This window comes from Plectropomus leopardus, chromosome 17, assembly GCF_008729295.1.
Source record: "Plectropomus leopardus isolate mb chromosome 17, YSFRI_Pleo_2.0, whole genome shotgun sequence".
NCBI classification, from domain to species: Eukaryota; Metazoa; Chordata; class Actinopteri; order Perciformes; family Serranidae; genus Plectropomus; species Plectropomus leopardus.
This window is the reverse complement of record NC_056479.1, coordinates 23959675-23980153: the sequence shown is the minus strand read 5'-3', so window position 1 is coordinate 23980153 and position 20479 is coordinate 23959675. Positions and strand designations below refer to the sequence as shown.

The following is a 20479-nucleotide window of genomic DNA, read 5'->3' as shown; positions in this document are numbered from 1 at the left end:
CGAAAAGAGATTTTTCTTTTTTAACACATTTGCTAATGAGATTGAAAGTTACTTGAAATGAGCTGTACAGGTCTTATAAAAATAATAATATATTGTCACCATAATGGCTTATTTTATGTTGTGTATTGCTACTCTGAATTTCTTGAATGTTACTGCTTTCTTATATTACTGCAGCGAGAGGTTCAATGAAGATTGCAAATGGAGAGGGCGAGAGTAGGCATCCTTGTCTGGTTCTTTTGTGTAGTGTAAATCTTTAAGATGCGATACTATTACTTGTTATCATGACCATAGGGGTGAGGTACCATCACTTTTGACATTACTGCTTTTCATGCTGGGATAGTGTTCTCCTAGTGTTCTGCGTACTTTAAGCCAAAACATGACATTTGCCTTACCATAAATAAGTGAATTTTGCAGCTAAACCTTAGCACATATTAAGCATTGTTGAAATTTTTGAGTTTCAACATTTCAGAATACATGCAAATGTAACATATCTGTGGTTTGCAAAAACGTACAACAAAACTTTTTCTGGAGATCAGGTTGCCTCTTAAGAAAAAACCCTGTAATGTTCCTTCTAATGAAAATAAAACTGGAAGGCACACCAGAAAACAGGGCATGCTAAGGACTGGAGAGAGCAACACGAACCATTCTCAAGTTAAGCCACTGAAGTGGCAAACCCGACATCAGCGATCAATGGAGCGTTTAAACCTGGTTACACAACCAATAATTGATTCCTGACTGTTTGTGTACGTGTGTCTGTCCCTCTATTTGTCCCTTTTCTGTTCCTTTTCCTCCCTCTCTTTTCCCCATCTCTACATCGCCCCCTCCCCTGCGCTCTCCCTCTGCAGTACAGTCTTTATCCTATTACAGCCTCCTTGCTTCTGTGGAGCAGTTTCAGTTGTAGACACAATGAAAACTGGCAGGATACATTACTTAGCACCGCACTCCTCCCACCCTCTCTGGTTCGCCCTCCCTACCTTACCTCCCCTTTCTTCACTCTTGCTTTCAACAATGAATACATTTTTTCATCATACTATTGTTTTTTTCCTCACTCCTTCTTTGAGTTTGGCTCTCTTTGTCTTGTTCCAATTTCTCCTTACTTGGTTAGTTTTCACTTCCTTTTTGTTCTGCAGTATGCACCTGTCTGCCAGTGACTGATTATTCCCAACTATTTATCTGTCTCTTCACCCAGCTCTCTGCTGATCTCATCCACCCTGTACTGCTTTTATGTTGTTGTTTTGTTGTTGTAGCTAATGGTTAAGAACAATTTTAACAGTATCTTTTTATCATTCTACCTTTCTCAGACATCCAAAAACCACTTACTCTAATTTTTGTAAAAAGAATTCAAGTTGGACAAGGAAAAGTCAAATATTGTGGATGTGTTGAGGCGCTCCAGCGTTAGATTGTTTAACACTCTTTGAAGGTGGAGTACAATGAATGTGGAGAAAAGGATAAGTGCGCAGTGAATCCTTTCTGAATGAGTAAAAATGGTCAGACGTCGCCTCTTAACATTCTACCATTTGAAAGTTGAACAAGCTGAATTCTATTGATATTAATCAGCAACCACTTGCCAATACATGCACGTCTTTGATGGCGGCTCTGACTGCACTGAAGTGCTTAATTCAGAGCCATTTTTTTACAAAGAACTTATGACCTCCACAGCTTAAGTTAGATTTTTGGCAATTTAGAGAACAAATGCTCCATTAAGAAGATAAACAAGCTTAAGAGGAAGCATGTTTAGGGCCTTTTTAATTATTGAAAGGACAAAAGATCGCGGTGAGCTGGAAGCCAAGACTCAAAGCTACATAATTATCCTTTAGAAATGTGTGAAAGCCACTTCTGTACATCCATCGTCAGTTAGTGCTTTATTTTACTTCACTGCGTCATAATAGAAACTTTTCTCATGTCATCCAACTCTGATATGAAGATGGAGGTTTCTCACATGTTTGTATAGCCGCCAATGGAAATTACTTTTACTTTAATATTTTACTCATCCATATAATTGTTAAATTGGTTTGTTTAGTCAGCATGACAGAGTTTGTTTTATGTGTCTCTGTCAGTAAATTATCACCTGTGACAGAAATGCTTTTTTAAGGACAAAATGTAGCAATAAAAAAATGTAGTTTTGGCTTGATAATCACTATGAGCAAAAGGTTCTTCTACAAGTTGCCTCTAAAAGGCATTAGTCTATCCACGGTTCTATTAATTTTCATAAACAGATTCTGCATATATAAGTGCTTTGCATTCCATTTGTAGTCCATTTGTAGAAAGAGCAGTGTTGACCAATCAAGTTTGAATTATAGGTAAAAAAAAAAGCAGGCCAAAAGCAGTCCCAGAAACTGTGGGCTTTAGTCTGACGATGATTTGGCTTTATAAAAGATATTTTTATTTTTTACTTCTGCATCAATATGCAAATATCTGTTAATGGAGATTAGCTGAGATGACTGGCATATGAAAGCGGAAGTCTTGCCCTGGATATCCGCTGGTTACAACAGATCAGCCCCCCAATACTGGCAGTTAGAGGCTTTATCGTTGCCAGACAAGAGTTGATGGGTTCAGAAATTGGGATTTTACCATCAGAATTAAGTATGGGTGATATCTAGCATCAGACAGAACATATGCGATTTGTTTTTGCTGATGATACCCTCTTATACAGTTGAAACAGACAGGTGCGGTGGAGATTCAGATTGATGTACACTGCTTCTGTTTGTATCCTCGGTATATTTCAGCCTGGTCATACTCTCTCTGTCCCTCTGTCAGGTGCTCCAGGTAGCTTGGCAGGAGACCAGAGCAGTCCCTGCTGATGGGACGGGCTCTGAGTAAAGCAGAGGTTTTATTTGACGAGCTCTGCATGGGGACCTGATGGCCGACTGGAATGCTCCCAGGGAGAGAGAGCTGATCTCTTTATCTGTCCGTCCTGTATCCTATTAGAGTATCACCTTCCATCACACCCTCCATTCAAAGGATGAGAGCAGCTTTTACTAAGCTGCACTCTCCCTCACGCCCTCCCTTTACCTTTGCTAACTGTCTCTCTCTTCCTCCCTGCCTCCCACCCATCTCTCTCCTCCTTTCTCTCCTCAACCACTCAATCATTTTTACCTTTTTTCCTGTCATTTTCTGGCAAACGGCCTCTTAACTAACCTCAAACTAAGGCTGCTGGTCACTGCCTTCCAAAACAACCCCAACTTTGATCTAGTTGCATTAAAAAAGCATGTACGGTTTAGGCGTACGTGGTCAGGATTCTAGAAATATCACAGTCATGGATAAAAGTAACAAGTCCTCCAACCCTTACAACTACACAGATAACCCATAGAGGTGTTTCCTAAGTTACTGCAGGTACCTGTGGCAGGACATAAACACAAAATGGAATATATGACCACTAATGGTTGCAGTTTTAAACACGTGGTTAACTTTATGAAACAGTCTCAATTACGTGTAGGTGATAAACAAACTGTGTAAGGTATAGGAAAAGATCATGATTTGGATTAAAATAAGTACATTTGTGGCATTCTGGACATAGGTGACATAGGTGAAATATGTTCAGTATGGGACGTAACTAAGATTACGTATGTTCCGTACTTAAAGATAAATAAATTGGACACTTGATTTCACACAGGACAAAAACAGCTGTCTCCTGGGTCAAAGTCCTGTCTCTGTTTGACCCATCTCTCCACCCTAACTTCTCCTTACACGGGCTTTGTCGCTGCTTATGCTACGTCACCTGACTTTCTCCCTCGCCCACATCATGACTACAGCCACTAGAGGTCATCAACTAACAATAAATGTAGATATGGGTCCTAATGTGCTTCTACAACTTATGGGGTCTAATTTTGGAGGAGTAGAGTCTCAAAAGAAATCAACACTGACTGTTAGCCTAGCATCCAAGTCAAACACTTTGACTTTGCACCTTGACCCTTACCCCCAAGATCTTTTACAGTGTATAACAACACTACGAGACCTCTGCCTTTGCCGCTGGGAGAAACCTCACATAATGCACGCGGCCTCAAAGGGTTCCTTCAGTCACTTTCTCTCACTCTACTCCACACTTACTCATTCTCTGTCACTCCCTCATTTCTTTTTGTTTTATTTTTTTCCAAAGTAGCAACTGCTGCTGGCTGGAGAACTGCTGAGGCAGCACTGGGTCCAATTTCTGAGGCACCACACAGACCCCAACAAACAACTGATATCCAAAGCACAGTGGCAGAGAGAGAGAAAGTGAGAGGGGAAAGCGTGACAGAAGAGTTGCTGATGCCCAGAGCTGCCTGCCAAGAATCGATAAGGGATAGAGCGATGACTGTAGAACAACCCCGCTGGTATAACCAGCTGCAAACCACACACACATACACACACACATAGAGCAAACCACCCATAGGAGAGTCCTGGCTTGCTGGGGCAGTCATGGATCTTTGTTTTCTATTAAGTATAGTAGAAAACACATACAGGAATGAAATTTTTACATGTCCACGCTGTTTTACTGATGATATCACACTACCGGGAGCCTTGTTGCTGTCTGGTTCATTTATTCCACTTTGTGTATTTTTGTTTAAAGCAGAGAAAATGAGAGAGTGAGAAAGTATGTTGGTCTGTATCTATCAGTGTTTGTGTGAGTGTAGCAGCCAGATTGACACCATTATGTCTACTCTCCCTCCCTCCACTCCATAAGCCAATTCACCCTCATCACTCTGCTATTAAGCAGCTTTGCATCGGTACAGCTATGCCTGTAACTGTGGGAATGTGCATTTTTGTGTGTGTTTCCTCATCTCTCGCCAATATCTGCAGTACGTTACCCCTCCATTCACCTCCTCATCACCCCTCCCTCCTTTTTGTCAGTGTAATCTGTTCAGGCGACCCAGCCTTGAACTTTTAATAACATTAAAACAATGAGGTGAATACAACAGAACTGTGAACCCCATTCTAGGCCATAGCACAATAAAGCATTGTACTTTAAATGCATTGCCAAATGCTATCTATCAACTACAGGGGGGTTTGGATTACAGCAGAATGAAAAATGGCCATTTCAGTCATGGTTCATTGTGTGGGGTCACATGCACAGCTGCTTTTGTTATATGCTTACAGCATTATCTCCTCTGCTGTATGATGTTTTTTAAGATTACAACAAACCAGTTGCAACTTTCTTACAGTTGTTAGTCTTAAAATCAGTTACAGATTATTGGTGTTTCATTGGTGCTCAAACATTTCTTGATATTAAGTAATATGAATATTGTAGTTAATTTGTTTACATCCTGATTGGGAATAAAATCCATTATGGGATCATTATCAACAATCAGATATTAAAGTCATGTGAACTGACATAAAGCGTCCGCAGTTAACTCAAATTCTCTGTCACAACATTTCTTTATTTTCTTTTCTCTTCTCTCCCAACCTCATCAGTTTCTCTCTCCTCTCCTCCTTAGTCACCTTTTGCCTCTAAATTTTCCTCTCTTTCACTCCTGCACTCCTATTTCCAACCCAAAAGGCAGAATAAATGTTAGTATTGATTGTTTCTGCAAACCACAAATAAGTTACATATTGTACATTATTAAGTAGAAGATATATTGAAACTTAAAGACTGTTTATGGTTCAACAACACTGGTTAATGCATGATTATGTTTTGGTGCAAAAACTACTCGGTCATGGTTAGGAAAAGATCATTTTTCGGCATTAAACACCTAGTTTAGTGCCAGAATCATCATTGGAAATGCCACAGATGACTCATTAACAAACACCCCCAATGAAGGCACAATCACGGCTGAAAATGCAGCCAAAGTCTCTCTAAAAACATCCAGTTTTGGTGGCACAATCAAAGTTGGAAATGCCACTGATGCCTTGCTAAAAAACATCCACTTTTGATGCCACAATTGCCACTGGAAATGCCACAGATAACTCGATAAAACATCTGCTTTTGGAGGCACAATCATGGCTTGAAATGGTACCATGGCTCTCTAAAAACACTCGGATTCGGTGGCACAATCACAGCTGGAAATGCCGCTGATGTCTCGCTAAAAAACACCCAGTTTTGGTAGCAAAATCGTCATTGGACATGCTGCTGATGTTTTGCAAAAATCGCCCACTTTTGGTGCCATCATTTTCACTGAAAATGCTGCAGATGACTCGCTAAAAAACACCAGCTTTTGGTGGCACGATCATGGCTGGAAATGCCTCTAATGTCTTTTTAAGAACAACCAGTTTTGTTGTTAGCTGGTCTGTAACAGTGGTCTGCAAAGGTCAACAACTTGCAGCCGTTTCGCCTTAGTGTCTGCCATCCACCATCCCCTTGCAGAAATCTCTTTTCTTCTGGCGACTGTGCTGCTCTTTATCTTCTCATCCCTCCCTCCTCTCTTCTCTCCCTTCCTCCTAATTATTATTCTTCTGTCCCCTTTATCCCCATCTCCTACTTTACCCCAGCTCTTCCAAACCTTCTCCACTGCAGTAAAGTCTGCGCAGGGGAGCGTGTGCGAGTGTGTGTTGTCAGATTCACTCGAGGCTCAATGGCAATCAATAGGTATTTGGGCAACAGCTCAACATAATTATGGAGGGATACTGAGAATCATCCCGGCTGGACACTGTGTGTGTGTGTGTGTGTGTGTGTGTGTGTGTGTGTGTGTGGCTGCTACCTGCCAATGGTCACTCTCTTTGGCTCTCTTTTCCCTGCAGCCACCAGAGTTCTAAACTTCTCACTCTCTCCATTGCAGTGTTGGTAGATAATAAATTACAGTGGATAAGTAGCAGTCCAGCTTGTGCCCTCAGTTCTCTGTCTGCAGCCTAAACTCTTATGTTTCATACAGGAAGTGTTAATTTCAAAATTAACACTTTCTGTATGAGTTTCCCTCTATTTGTTCTTTTGTAAAGATGTTAAAATGTAGAGCAGGATGAGAATTAAATACAAAAAGAAATAGTAAAAAAAATTTAAAAAATACTGATGATGGGAGATGTAAGCTGATGGCTGGGTCTAATAAAATGCTTAAAGTTTGGATTTTTTGAAGTAGGGCTGTATGAAGTACTAATCCAGTCAGTGTATCTGATGCAGTAGATATCAGCTGGCATGCTCCCGGTTTAAAGTAGCAGTCAGGAGTACCCACATGGAAGCAATGTACTGCTGTGGATGGCAGCAGCAGCAATCATGTTTCAGCCACCCTTGCCATCAGAGAGCCTTTTCTTTTGGCACTACATTTTCTAAACTGAAGAACTTTGGTATTCCTACGCATCCCTCTCTTTCAGCATGTCAGCCTTCCCCTGAAAAAGCTATTTGGTATATACTGGTTGACTTGAATTTATCGTAGTAGTCACATTTCTAAAAATTTCTTGTATTTGTTCTCTCTTTCATAAACCACTGATCTGGGGCTTATTAGAGTGCTCCAGGGATGACCTTTTTCTGTAGGCCGATGCTGAAGTTAGAACCGTCCTGGTTTCCTTGTCAAAAAGCCTATGGGTTTTTTCCATTGGATTTGGGATTACTGCAGTAAATAAGCACTGTGGCAAACAAACATTTATGATACTGACACATTATTCAGCAAGATAATCTTCACAAGTAAACACCACTTTACGACATTTGAAGCCTAAATACAATTGCAAGAAGTAAAAAGCTGATGTTAAAACCGTTAAACCGTGTTTAGCATGGCGTGGCGTGATGGCGCTCTGTAGTCTCCTTTAACCACTTGTAAGCAACTGCTTTTTTAAAGAGTCATAACAGCTTCAAAGTTCACGAGTGGGGTATTTACTGATGTATTTTATGTCGTAGAAGAAAACGTGAAGGCCTCTTAGGCTTGTATTAACCCCAGACCTTATTTAAGGCATCTTACTAAAAACCAATGCAAAAAAATTTATTAAGTTCATTACGAGGGATCCGGGGGGGCTGTAATGCTAACATATTTTTGGGTTTAGGGACTCAAACCTCGGCACTCTACACAATGCACAGCATTATTGCCCTTATGTGTAGGAATACAGAAGCTCTGAGAAAATGTAGTGCCAAAGAAAAGGGACACTCTGATGGAAAGGTAAAATGGTGAAAATATTCTTCATAAAGTATCAGCTAAAACTGATTGATTTTTTCAGGTGGCTAAAATACGTTCTGTTGTTGCCTCCATCCACAGCAGTACATTGCTGAGTTGCCGTGATAGTACTCCAGCCTGCTTCTCCAAACTGGGGGCATGCAGACCAAAGATTAGTGGGTTCCACACTGACTAAAGACAGACCTCATACAACCCCACTTCAAAAATTCAAACTATCCCTTTCAGTCTCTGAGTTGGCATTACCCTTCAAAGTGACTGACTTGCCCATTCGCTGTAAAAACTCCTCTAGACATTAATTCTGAGTTGTCATAATAATGGTAATAGGTGCAAACCCTTCAATCACACTGAAAGAGAGAAAATAAGGTAGTAAAACCCACAGAGTAGTAATCAGTGTATTAAAGCTCACCGCCCTGCATAAATCCGACAAACACAGCAGCAGCTGCAGCAGCAACAGCAGGGCAGCGTGCGTGTAAGAAAGTGGGATTTTGATGACAGTTACATCTGTATTTGACAAACAAGCCCCTCAGGCACCAAGCGGCAGTGATATGATTGCAGTACATCACAGACGTGATGATGTTTTCTGAGGACGTGGGAGTGTTTCAGCTGGTACATTAAAGCCAAACGGCTGGCTTATGGCTGACGGGTGAGGAGGGTCTTTGTAAAATTGGGCTAGGAAAGGGTGCTGAGCGTGAATTTACATGTATATTACTCTTTAGGTAAGCCGGTGACTGAGACACCGAGCAAGGAGGACAAAGAGAGACACATATGTGAATCCGTACGCACACGCACAGACACACAGGCACACAGTTAACATGCCAGAGACATAATTACATAGAAAGATTCCAGATTGATTCCCACAGTACTGAGACAGCCTGCAGCTCTGAGTCTCAGGACACACACACACACACACACACACACACACACACACACGCTCGACTGCAAGAAGGATGATGAAGCTGCTTTCATCCTATTTGTCCATCCGTGTGTTTGCTTGTGTGTGTGAGAATGTGCGCGTGTGTGTGTTAAAGTGGCACAAGGAGGAAGCTGAGAAAATCACATCACTCTGCTTGCAAAGCCCCATGGGACGGCAATCACAGGGTATTTCAGGAAGTCTTTGAGAAGCAGACTCGCCAGGGACCCAGGTGTGTGTGCGGGCGTATGTGTGTGTGTGTGTGTGTGTGTGTGTGTGTGTGTCAGAGAAAGAAAGAGCGAGAGGGAGGGAGAGAGTTATCTGGAAAGCAGGTACACAGGCTCAGGACATCTTTGGACTCAGTCACTTTTCTCGGCTTTATTTGCACCCTGAGTACGACATTCAAAACTTTACTGGAAAGTCAAGTGGCTGGGAAGATAACAAAATGGCTGACTGTTCACTGCTAAATAAGCTTAGGTGAACTTTCCTCACACCAGCACAAAGCTGCTGTTGCAGCTTATTAAAAGATTTAGCGTTGTTTGTTTGACACCCTAGATCTTGCTTTAAAAAATTATAATAATCCCAAGTAACACTCGGGTAATAACAAGCTTTAACTACTTTAGACAGTGAGGTGTTAATGCTGTAAAAACGGGCGATAAAAGCTACTTTGTAACGTACCAAATGGAAGAAAATTAAGATGAAAATGTGAAAGATAGTGGAAACACATTCTCCTTTCAAACCTTTCAAACAAAGATAAAGAGTAAAATTTGAGGGGTCTGAGGCTCCTCCCCTAAGAAATTTTGAGTGTCAAACACCTCATTTCCTGCATTCTGGTGATTTTTTATGCACCAATTTGCGTCTTTTCTGCATCAATTTACAAAGGAATAGTCATGGTACTTCCTGACTTAACTGCGCATATAGTTCATTCTTCTTCGTTCTGTTAGAATTGAAATCAAATCAAAATCACTGGACATTTCAGGAGTCTCTACCAACGCTGGGAGAAAAGCAATACAAAGGACAGCGCTTTTTACCCGTTAGACAGAGGCATGTTTCTGTTCTGGTACTACTGAAAAATTAGTTAACTCAAGGTCGTTTCTAGAACTTGAGAACATCGGGGGCTTTGCCCAGACCTCATTAGAGGGGGATCTTTTTGATGAACAAGTTCTATATTTTGAAGCTTTTTTAACGTACTCTGGCACCTTATTTCCCCCTTTTTTTATTTACTTTTCAGATTAATTATTAGTAATCATGGAAGAATATCATTAGTTGTTAGTAATTAATGTTGAGTACAGAACACTTTACAAATGGTATTATTAAAAATGCATTGATTAAAAAGGTTATTATCATTATTATTATTATTATTAGGCCTATTCTATTTAAAAAAAAAAACAAAACAATATATGGGCTTTAAATTTGGGGCTAATTAAAACCTTCGGGGCTGAAGCTTTTGACACCCAGACCTAACAATGCAACTGGTTAACTTATGTTTTTTTTTGTTTTATTTTATTTATTTATTTTATTGTTTGTTTTTGTTTTCTTTGTTGATGTTTTTTTTGTTGACTGTTTGTCTGATAACTGCGCTACATGACAGTCCAAAATGTCTAAATAAATCCCCTTTTACGAAGGAATATCTTTCATAAAACTATTGGTTAAACTGTTAACATAAGCAGCTAATTATTTCAGTGGTTGAAAGTGCCATATTTCATCGCTGTGTCAGGCCCAGTTTTCATCTGCATGAATCTTAGATACTAAATATAAACTGGGATTAAGGTTTGGATGATATTCCTATCTCTCCCCAGTGAAGAATGTTTAAAGTGACACTTCTCTCCCCTCCGAAATCTCTCCCTCCTCTCTCTCTCTCCCACTCCAAATCCTGTCTTATCTCATCCTGTCCTTCCCTCAAGCTTCTTCTCATCATTCCACTTAAACTCTTTCACTAATGAGTTCCTCCTCCTCCTCCCTGTCTTCATCACCCCCCTCTGTTTCTCCTTCCCCCTCCCCTCACCCTCCTCGCCTTTTGTTTCAGCTCTGTCTTCCTCTCTAAAGACAATGTAAACATCACGAAGGGGAAAAGGGAACATTCGCAGACTGCGGCAGTCATGTACGTTACTAATTCTGTCTGTGTCGCCGACATTCATTTCTCGCTTTTTGCCGTCTCATGACTGAATGTTTAACTTTCTGAGGCAGGTCAGCAGAGAGGCGAGCAGAGAGCAGGAAGCAGACTCACCCTGGAATAACATATACTAATGAGGTGGATTTTTTTCATGGGTTTAGGTCATGGTCAGTGGCTAAAACTGAACTCTGTGTCTCACATACAACAAAATAAAGTCACATACACACTTGAACGCACATCGAGGAACACAAACACAGTATTACAGCCACATCAATGCTTTTCTACATGCAAAAGACGAGATACTAGAAGCTAAACACCACCTCGTTTTGCCAAAGATTACACTCAGACCATGCAGGGATGGCACAAGAATTTCAATGATTAAATAAATAACATAAAAATGTAAATTCTTGCAATAACAGAAAAAAATTAAACTAAGAGAAACTAAAATATGGACAAAAGCAAATGCGAAATTGGCAGGTGTGTCAGATAATCAAACCAGCCACCACTGACTGAAACTGAAACTATGAGCCAGCTATTAGCCAAATACACACACACACACACACACACACACACACACACACACACACACACACACACACACAAATATGTACACACAAATAGCACTTGTACGTCAGTTAAGTGTTAAAGAAAGGCTTATCTGATTTCATTGATTATTGTTTTGACTCATGGGACTAATGAGGATCTTTGCTTGTGTAAAATGAAGCTCAGTTGTCAGAGGAAAATGTTTTACGTTTCTGCAAATCACGGATACATTTGTGCATTTCAGACGTATGATGACTTTGTCCATTGAGAGGTGGAGGGAATGAGGACGGTGTGACACTTGTGCGAGACGTTTGCCAAGCAGCAACTGATCAAGACCAATAAACAACAAAACTGGTTGTTTTACACCTGGTCATCAAAGCAATTCAAGCAGCTTTTGAGCCAGTTTTGTTTGTTCTTTAGCAGTATTTCCACTGATGGGAGTGCCACAAAATTTTTTAGGATTCTTTTTTTTTTTTACTGAGACATTTCCTGCTGGGATGGTGCCTCTGGAAACATTGTTTTTAAAACCACAACATTGCTGTTTCCAGCCAATATTGCGTCACAAAATTGGGTATTTTAGGCCAAAAGTGATCTTTTTCTAACCACACCAAGTAGTTTTGTGTCTAAAAATAAAAGCGTTAACCCTGACATTGTTGAAATGTAAAGAAAAGTAAAGTTTCAAGGTATTCATTACAGATTAATAGACAAATGTTACATATCACGGGTTCGCAGAAATGTACGATGTCAACATTTATTCTAGCCATGTGTGTAAATATGCTTAGCGCAGCCATGATGAGTCAGTTATATGTGTATGTGTGTGTGTGTGTGTGTGTGTATACGTGTGGAAGTGTAATGAGATCGTGAGATCTCAATGAGAAATAGTGAGTGTCATCAAGCTCCTTTTTCCTTAATCTTCACCTGCAGTCCATATAATTGTTTATGTTTATGCTAAATCCGCTACATCAAGTGATTCTGATGCACCAAATCAGCCTGACATTCTAAAGTCGATGCTGCTGTTATGGAATTTGGAGTATAGGCATTTATCTGAAATACCTGAGTTTTTCAGCTTTCACGACTTAAATTGATACTCCCGCTGTGACATGAAAACCTGTCAGCCAGGATGGTGTGGAAAGCAAAGCAAACTGCAGAGACTGCAGGAGTGCAGTATCTGTCAACAGGTAAAACATCAACCCCAAATGAAAGTTGCAATCATTTGAAAAAAAAACCCCTCCTGACCAAATAGTGAAGAGTAGGATGCCTGCAGTTCACAACACTTTGCTATTAATTTCAAAGTTCAATATGTCACAAGTGCTCCTTCTGTCACCTTTACTGTCTTTGCTCTTCTGGCAAACCTCACATTCATATGAAGTCATGAAAGTCAAAAAAAATCATGCCAAAGTTATCTTATATAAATGTTGTGAGTCGAAAATTGTGTTGACTTAGCAAAAGAAGGATTTGAGGTGCCCTGTGGAAGAATTATCAAAGGTAAGAGAGTTTTACATCCACTTGAACAGAGCTGGGCCGGAAAGGAGCAGGTTAGTGTTGGAGTCATATTGAACGCAGTGGAGCACATCACTTCCTTCCATTCCTCTCCACTCTCTTTTCTACATCCTTCTCTCCATTTCTCTTTCCATCCCTCGGCCGCTGCAGCTGAGAGAAGGCTGATGACCCTCCAGCAGTCTCTGTGTGTTTCCGTTTGTGTGTGTGTGTGAGTCAAGGGTAATGGCTGTACAACAAACTCCCTCACTGACACTTGGCCATCAGAGAGCATGCTCGTAGCACTGCCACGCAAAGTACATGTAGGTTGTGAGCGCTGCAGAGCAGTAATGGGAGATGATGCACTTTATTGCACAGCTATGCCTTCCCTTTCTCTAACCCGCCCTGCTCAAGTCTTACTTAATGCATTGTTCACTCCTGCTGAGAGATAAATATATCTATTATCTGTCACAAGTTGTGTATCAGAACACCTACTCTGCTCCACCACACACACACACACACACACACACAAAAAAAAAATATCTTTAAATCTGCAACGGCAGAAGTGTCATTCCAGGATATGTGCACTATTGGGACATTTTGTAATAAAACATGTTGACTATAGAGTGATTTGAGCTCAGGTTTACTTTGAGGTTCCCCACAAGCCAAAAAATTCTGTGGCAAGAAAAAAAAGAAATTCATCTGTACTTATATATTCCAATCAGACTTTGACCATGGCATTTGGGAATAAAAATAACAGAATTTTAGTTTGATTAAATATAATAAAAGCATGAATCTAATCTAATTTAACATAAAAATGACAGAAATTAAGTCTTTTTAAACATGAAAAATATCAAAAATTTATAACAAGTTATTGTATATGAAACATAACAGGAATTTTATTGTCATTAAATAAGGAAAAAATGACAGGGAATTTAGTTTTATTTAACATTTAAAAAATAACAGGAAAGCAGTCTTATTTATTTTGGAAAATAACAGTTATTTAGTCATATTTAATATGGGAAAAGACACAGGATTTAAGTCTATTTTATATGAAAAAATAATAGGAATTTAGTCTTATTTAATGTAAATATACATATATATAAATTTAGTGTCTGATTTAATATTAAAAAATGAAAAAAGAACATGATTTTAGTCTTATTTAGTGTAGGGAAAATGACAAGATTTTAATCAATTCAATATTTTAAAAAAGGAATTTAAGATATATTTAATACAAAAATAACAGAAATTTAGTCTTATTTAATATGAATTTAATTTAATGTTGAAAAATGACAGGAATTTTGTCCATTTATTTAAAGAATAGTCAACAGTTAGCAGTGTGGTGATACAAATGTATTTCAAAAACCCATGGTTATTATATGTCCATATACAGCAACACTTTTTGGTTTACTGCACCCATTTACTGCAATTGTGTCACCCTCCTCACCATATTTCATAGGGTGCGTTATTACACATTGATTGAATTTTCTGTAGTCAAACATATTATGTGTTGCCTGAACCGGCTCACAGACTTTACTCAACGATAAGCAAACACAACACTGAGCATTTCCAATTTCATACACAACAGAGCAGTATTAACCTAAAGAGAGGACATTATTTAAGAATTATTGCAATATAATAGCATTGTTTGCTCTTTAGTTACTCATTATGATACTGGCAGTCACAATGCACTAATGATCATTTCAGCTCTCTATCCATTTCTTCCTCTGTGTCAAAGGTTTGTGTATCCCTGTCCCCTTCTTCCTGTTTGGAGGAGGCAAAGACTCAACTGGAGCTGATCGGCTGGATGGCCAAATCTTATTTCATGCTTGTTACACACACAGAGACTCAAACACACACACACACACACAAACAGAGTCCTCCTTTCGTTAGTTGCAACAGGCTAATTGGGCTTAGCCCGGAGCAGGAGAAGGAGAGAAGGGAGAGGGGTGAGGAGGTGAAGAGGAAGAAGAGGCTGTCATTATGAACACTGTGGACGGAGGAGATAAAGGTTAGTGCTATCGAATCCTCTGATTCCCCGCGTACATCCTTCCCTGCCTGATGAAAGAGCCCGAGATGGTACTGATAAGGAGATCGAGAGGGAGGACGGAGAGACAGATGGGTGGGAAATGCCGAAAGAAAAGAGAGGCGCAGGAGACAGAGAGCGCTTAGAGAGAAGAGGAGAGATGATGCCAGACAACATGTGTGTAATATATTTGTGCATATGTGTGTTTGCCATGGGTTAAATGTGTGTGTGTCAGTGTCTCATAACCAAGGTCAGGTTGCCTGTAGGCAGTTCATCCCAGTTGGCCCAACAAAACAGTTACACAAGAACTCTCTCCCCCCTCCACCATCGCTGCTCGTCTCTTCCTCCTTTCCTTTATTTCTCTCCCCTTTCTCCTATTGCAGATACTTTCTTTATCCCCTCTCCATTTATTGCAAAAAAAAACTACAATACAGTAATCTCCAAATAAAAACAAATCTGTGTTTGTGACAAAAACCGCTGTCTGCCTCGGAGATTCATTTCTTTCTCCCCTCCTATCTCACCAACACCTTTCTACCTCTGGACTCTCGCTCAGTCTCCCTGTTTCTCGACTCGTCTCCATCTTCATTCTCTCACCTCCACAACCAGGTCAAAGGCAGAGAGACTCTCCATCATCAAATAATGCTGCACCACTCTCTCACAAATACAACAAGCTGGAACTCTCTCTTAAAAGTTCTTGTCCTTTTCAACAAACTCAAAAAAATATCGTCAATTTTTACTTTAACGCAGTGCAAACAGTGTTAGGTGATGCAATCCAATCATTGCATCACTTTACATCGATTACTACTGTTTGATGTCCTGGGGTTAAACCTTTAAAACCTGGAGCGACATCACTTTTCTTGCGCTGCTTTCAGGTGCCTTTAACAAGTATTTAAACCTTTGAACCATGAGCAAATTAGATTGATTTCTTTCAAAAACAGAGGAAAAAAGGCAATGAGCAACTTAGTAAGAAATGTGCCACGCATTGCAAGACTACAGATTTAGAAAATTATTTTAAAAAGGCTGGGGTAACCCCTGTCACCTAGTGTTTCCCACATTGATTTATTTAATCTTATTTTACTATAAAGCTCTTTTGTGTTTATCAGACTACGGATGAGAGGAGAATTAGCTCACTATCACACCCCACGGTCCCTTCGCTTTGCGCTCTGCCTCTGCTGACTGCTTCCCCAGGGGAGGGCAAGCAGTGGCTCTGGGGATGAACCTTCAGTCGGCAGCTGTAACAACTCATATTCAGTGGTCACAGTCAGCTGGTGGCCAGCAACAGTGCTGGATCTAAACTGTGTAACGGTAGCAACAGAGATGAGGAGCAGGAGCTGTCCGTTGCCTGGCGCTAGTTGAGTTTGTGTTGCTGCAGCTGCCGAATGGGGGTCTGTTTCTGGAGCTGCTGCCTGCTTTACTCTGGTCAGGGAGTGAGGCGGCGGGAGTGTTATTTGAGGATGCAGCTAACATTAGCCACATAAACATGGACTTGACTCCACAGATGTGAGCCTTATGGCTAAACTATAAGGACACCAGGGGGCGATCCAGATTGAAAAGCTACACTTTGGGGGAGCTGTCATGTTGTCCATATTTATATACAGTCTATGTTTAACACACTTTGCCGACATTGACATGTTCTATTTTGTTTATTGTCAGATTATATTTTAAATTTGCTTTTTCAGTCCATCTTCCTTTTATGGGATTGTTTTGCAGTGTTGCCAGTGCTGGGATAGCAACTAGTTTTACAGGATTTTCCACCATTGAATAAGGCTTTTAGGCTATTTCTGAACTGACCTGTGAATAGCCAAGTCTCCCATCACGGGATGGATTTTCTAAAGCCTGAAAACAGAACCAAGAGTACAAATTGTACCAATAAATCAGCATGTTTAACACAAAGGCCCAGAACCTGCCACATCTACATGACGGTCATTCATGTTCTTAGTAACACCTGTTCTTTTCCTGCTGTGACATTTCAAAACATCTGCTGTGAAAATCACAGTCGCCTGCAAAAATCTGGCCATGAGTAATACATTTAACAACAGTGCGTCTCACTTTGGCAATAAGGGGCTTTTGTTAACACTTCCAAATATACAGCGCTCTCACTTTGTCACATTCATCCTGAAAAGTCCATATTCTTGCAGAAGTTATTGAGTGAGCGTGGCGTAGGTTAAGCAGGGAAGGCATAAAATGCACTGCGACAGCTAATCTCTTTGATGACAGTAAGTGGCAATAATGCCACGGTGTGGTAGCAGTAAATGGAAGAAGAAAATGCCGGATTGTTTGTGCAAAACACAGAGGAGGGAGACTACATTGCTTATATTTAGTATTGATCCTCCTCCTCTAAAAATCAATTCTTTGCAAAAAGACAGAGGTATCAGAGTATCAATACTTATATTTTCGAGGCGCCCGTCATTAGTGCTCGAGTTTGGGGCTCAAAATGGAAAACACTTGCACGCCTACAAACACTGGCAAACAAAGACACACAAACACACACTTCTGCTGAGTGCGGAAGACAAAAGAGGCAGGCTTTATTGTCTGAATAATTACTTTACATGCCACACTCACTCTGGAAGCAGCCACAACACACACAGGAAAACACAACGCACTCTTGAACCAACTAAACACACACCCGTAGAGTGGATTACACATCTCTCCCGGGTCGATACCAACCACCGTCATGCTGCTTTTGCCACCAGGAAACAACACAACGGAGGAGCAAGAATCTCTGTGTGTGTAAGTGTGTGTGTAGGATGTTTTATCCTCATGCTTTCAACTTGTGATGTTCCTACATTCACCCCATGTTCAAGTACAGCTCTGACACACGCAGCACACACACACTCACAGCCGTATCTAACACACTTATCTAGGAGACTATGATCCCCCTGTGTTGCAGCCTCGCGGCGTGAAGGCGACTCAGTCTCTATTGGTGGAATGTCGCCGCGATGCTGCCGGAAAAAAAAACACAATTTCCTTTTGTTTAGTGATAAGTATCTTGTGCACACATATCTTGTTTGGTCCATTTTGTCAGGTTGACTAAAAAAGCAATCTGTCTCTATTTGAGCAGGCAAGTCTCATAGGTGTTCAGTATTTAATTAAATTGCCTGGACATCAACAATTTCCTCTCTGTCTTCAAGTTGGGAGAGAGTTTCTGCCTAAAGTGAATGAGATCAAGGATCTCAGAAAGACATAAGTTAGTCAGACGTGTCTGAACAACTGAAAGGATTCATTCGAAAAATCTTGTCTGGGTCACATTTATCCTTCCGGCTTGAACCACAGCCGAGGTCTCTCCGGTCAGAGTGGATGAGGATTATAAAGAAAAGAGGAATTTGCTGCTATCAAGACAGTGAATTTGTGTGTGATTTTCACAATGTACAGGATCAGCATCCGCTCTAGACGCCTCCCTGTGGAGCTGGTAAGGGCACATCCAACTGGGAGGAGACCCCCAGAGTATACCCAGAACGCATTGGAGGGATTACATATCCCATCTGGCTTGGAAACACCTTCATCTTCCCAGCCATGTCCTCCAGCTCCTCCTGGGGGATCCTGGAGGAGCTGGAGGACACGGCTGGGAAGACGAATGTCTGGGTTACTTTGCTTTTTTCACTGCCATCTCAGCCAAGATTTGAATACTAGCAGAAAAAATGAATGAATAGATATTTCAAACAGATTTTTGTGTTCTTTAGTTGATGATTTTCTTGCTGGCCAGAAAGTAAAAGGTTACTTATCTGATCCAACGGTCTCACATTGATTTTTTTATTTTTCTTAAAGAATGACGGAAAAATCCAAAGTCCGTCCATCATTTTGACTGATAAGATCACTTAAGGCAATCTACCGTAACTTTAAGTAATTCAAACCCGTGTCTACCTGATGGCCTGTGCATACTAATTAGCTACCGTCTGGTCTTTGATCTCACATAAATGACCTTGTTTCTAGCAGGCTAAACCCAGGGAGGTTGCCAATTTGCTTCGAAGACTATGTCACTACGTACTATAGCAAAATGTCATCACGGTTGAGTGTCTGATGCTTCTTTAAAAAGCCCAATAATTGTGATGACGATGATAAACAAGGTGGAAAAAAGTAGGCCCAGTAACTTTAGCCGTGTGTTGCTGACTGTTAGCCCTGTCACCATGTGAGTGCAGGCGGACTCTCACAAACTGACACAAGCCTGGCATGGAGCTCACACTCCTGCAGCAGTCTGGTTATAAATAGAGCAAGAGCAAGGCAAGGAGGAGCTGATTAAATAAATATGTTGTGTGCAATTTAAAAATGAAAAAAGATTAATTTCAAGTATCCTAGGAAAAATTTAAACAAGTCATGTTCAGCAACTGCCCCATGGCCAAAGCCTCAAACATTCCCTGCTGATTACTAACACTGCAGAAGCTCCAGAGCCCAAAAAAGAGAAAAAAGTGAGATTGATACAGTAAGGGATGAGTGACAGGCAGGGAATATTGATAATGCCCATCAGCCAGCGGCATGTAAAACTAAAATGAGTAATATTGGATTATGACGGCATTTTTACGACCCTGTCCATCAAAATGACAGACAATAAGGCAACCTCTGTCCCAATTCTTATGTCTCTTTAACTCTAGCTATCCACTGCTGAGTGGAGAGTTACTGGTGCTGTATCTGCTAGATGAGGAGCCCTTGAGCAAGACACTGAACCAAAACTGCTCCAAGGTCCCAGCGCAGTGTGCTCATTAAGAAATGCAAATGCATTGGAAGTAAGTGTGTCTCAAGGGGAGAGGATCTTATTTAATCAAAAGCACTGGATTCCACTGATGTGATTGTTTGTACTTTGGTTTTCTATTTGCTATACATTAAGTTGTGATTTGGACCCATTTCATCCCCCATCTGTACAATAAACTAATAAATTTGGCTGGAAAACCTCTCTGGCGCAGGGTTGGCAGCTGATAAATGGAAATCCATGTGAAAATCCAAATTCCAGTAACCTTGTGTAAAATGTCTACTAAAGTACTCCCAGATCTTAATCTTGGCTGCATGCGTTATGCATGGATTGGGTTGTAACACTCTTATTCATATCTTGGTTGATCCTTTTATATCCTCACCAGTCAGACTGGCGCTCTCTCTGCAATACTGAGAATATCACACAGAATATCTTCTAGTCGATCAGGGCTCATTATCCTATCTAATAAATTCATTATCACACAGCCATGACTCCATGTGACCAGAGGCAGATGTTCACTGACAATATTTCACCACAAATCGCAGCCGATGCGGGGCAAAATCTTCATTAGCGCATTTATTTTCTGTATTTACATCATGAGATACAGTGGTCAGATTTCATTATCAGGGACCGAGCTCTGCGCGGCGGAGGGACAGCTGCTGCCAACACGGAGACAGCTTTGCAGCGCTAGCCTCCGCTTTCTGGCATGGACATATGTGGGTTG

General features: G+C 40.7%; 1 protein-coding gene across 1 annotated transcript in view; it reads right to left on the bottom strand.

Annotated features, from left to right (window-relative positions):
- grin2aa (glutamate receptor, ionotropic, N-methyl D-aspartate 2A, a) overlaps positions 1–20479 on the bottom strand; it is a 181973-nt gene that overhangs the window by 90083 nt on the left and 71411 nt on the right. The gene's annotated exons all lie outside the window — the stretch shown is intronic.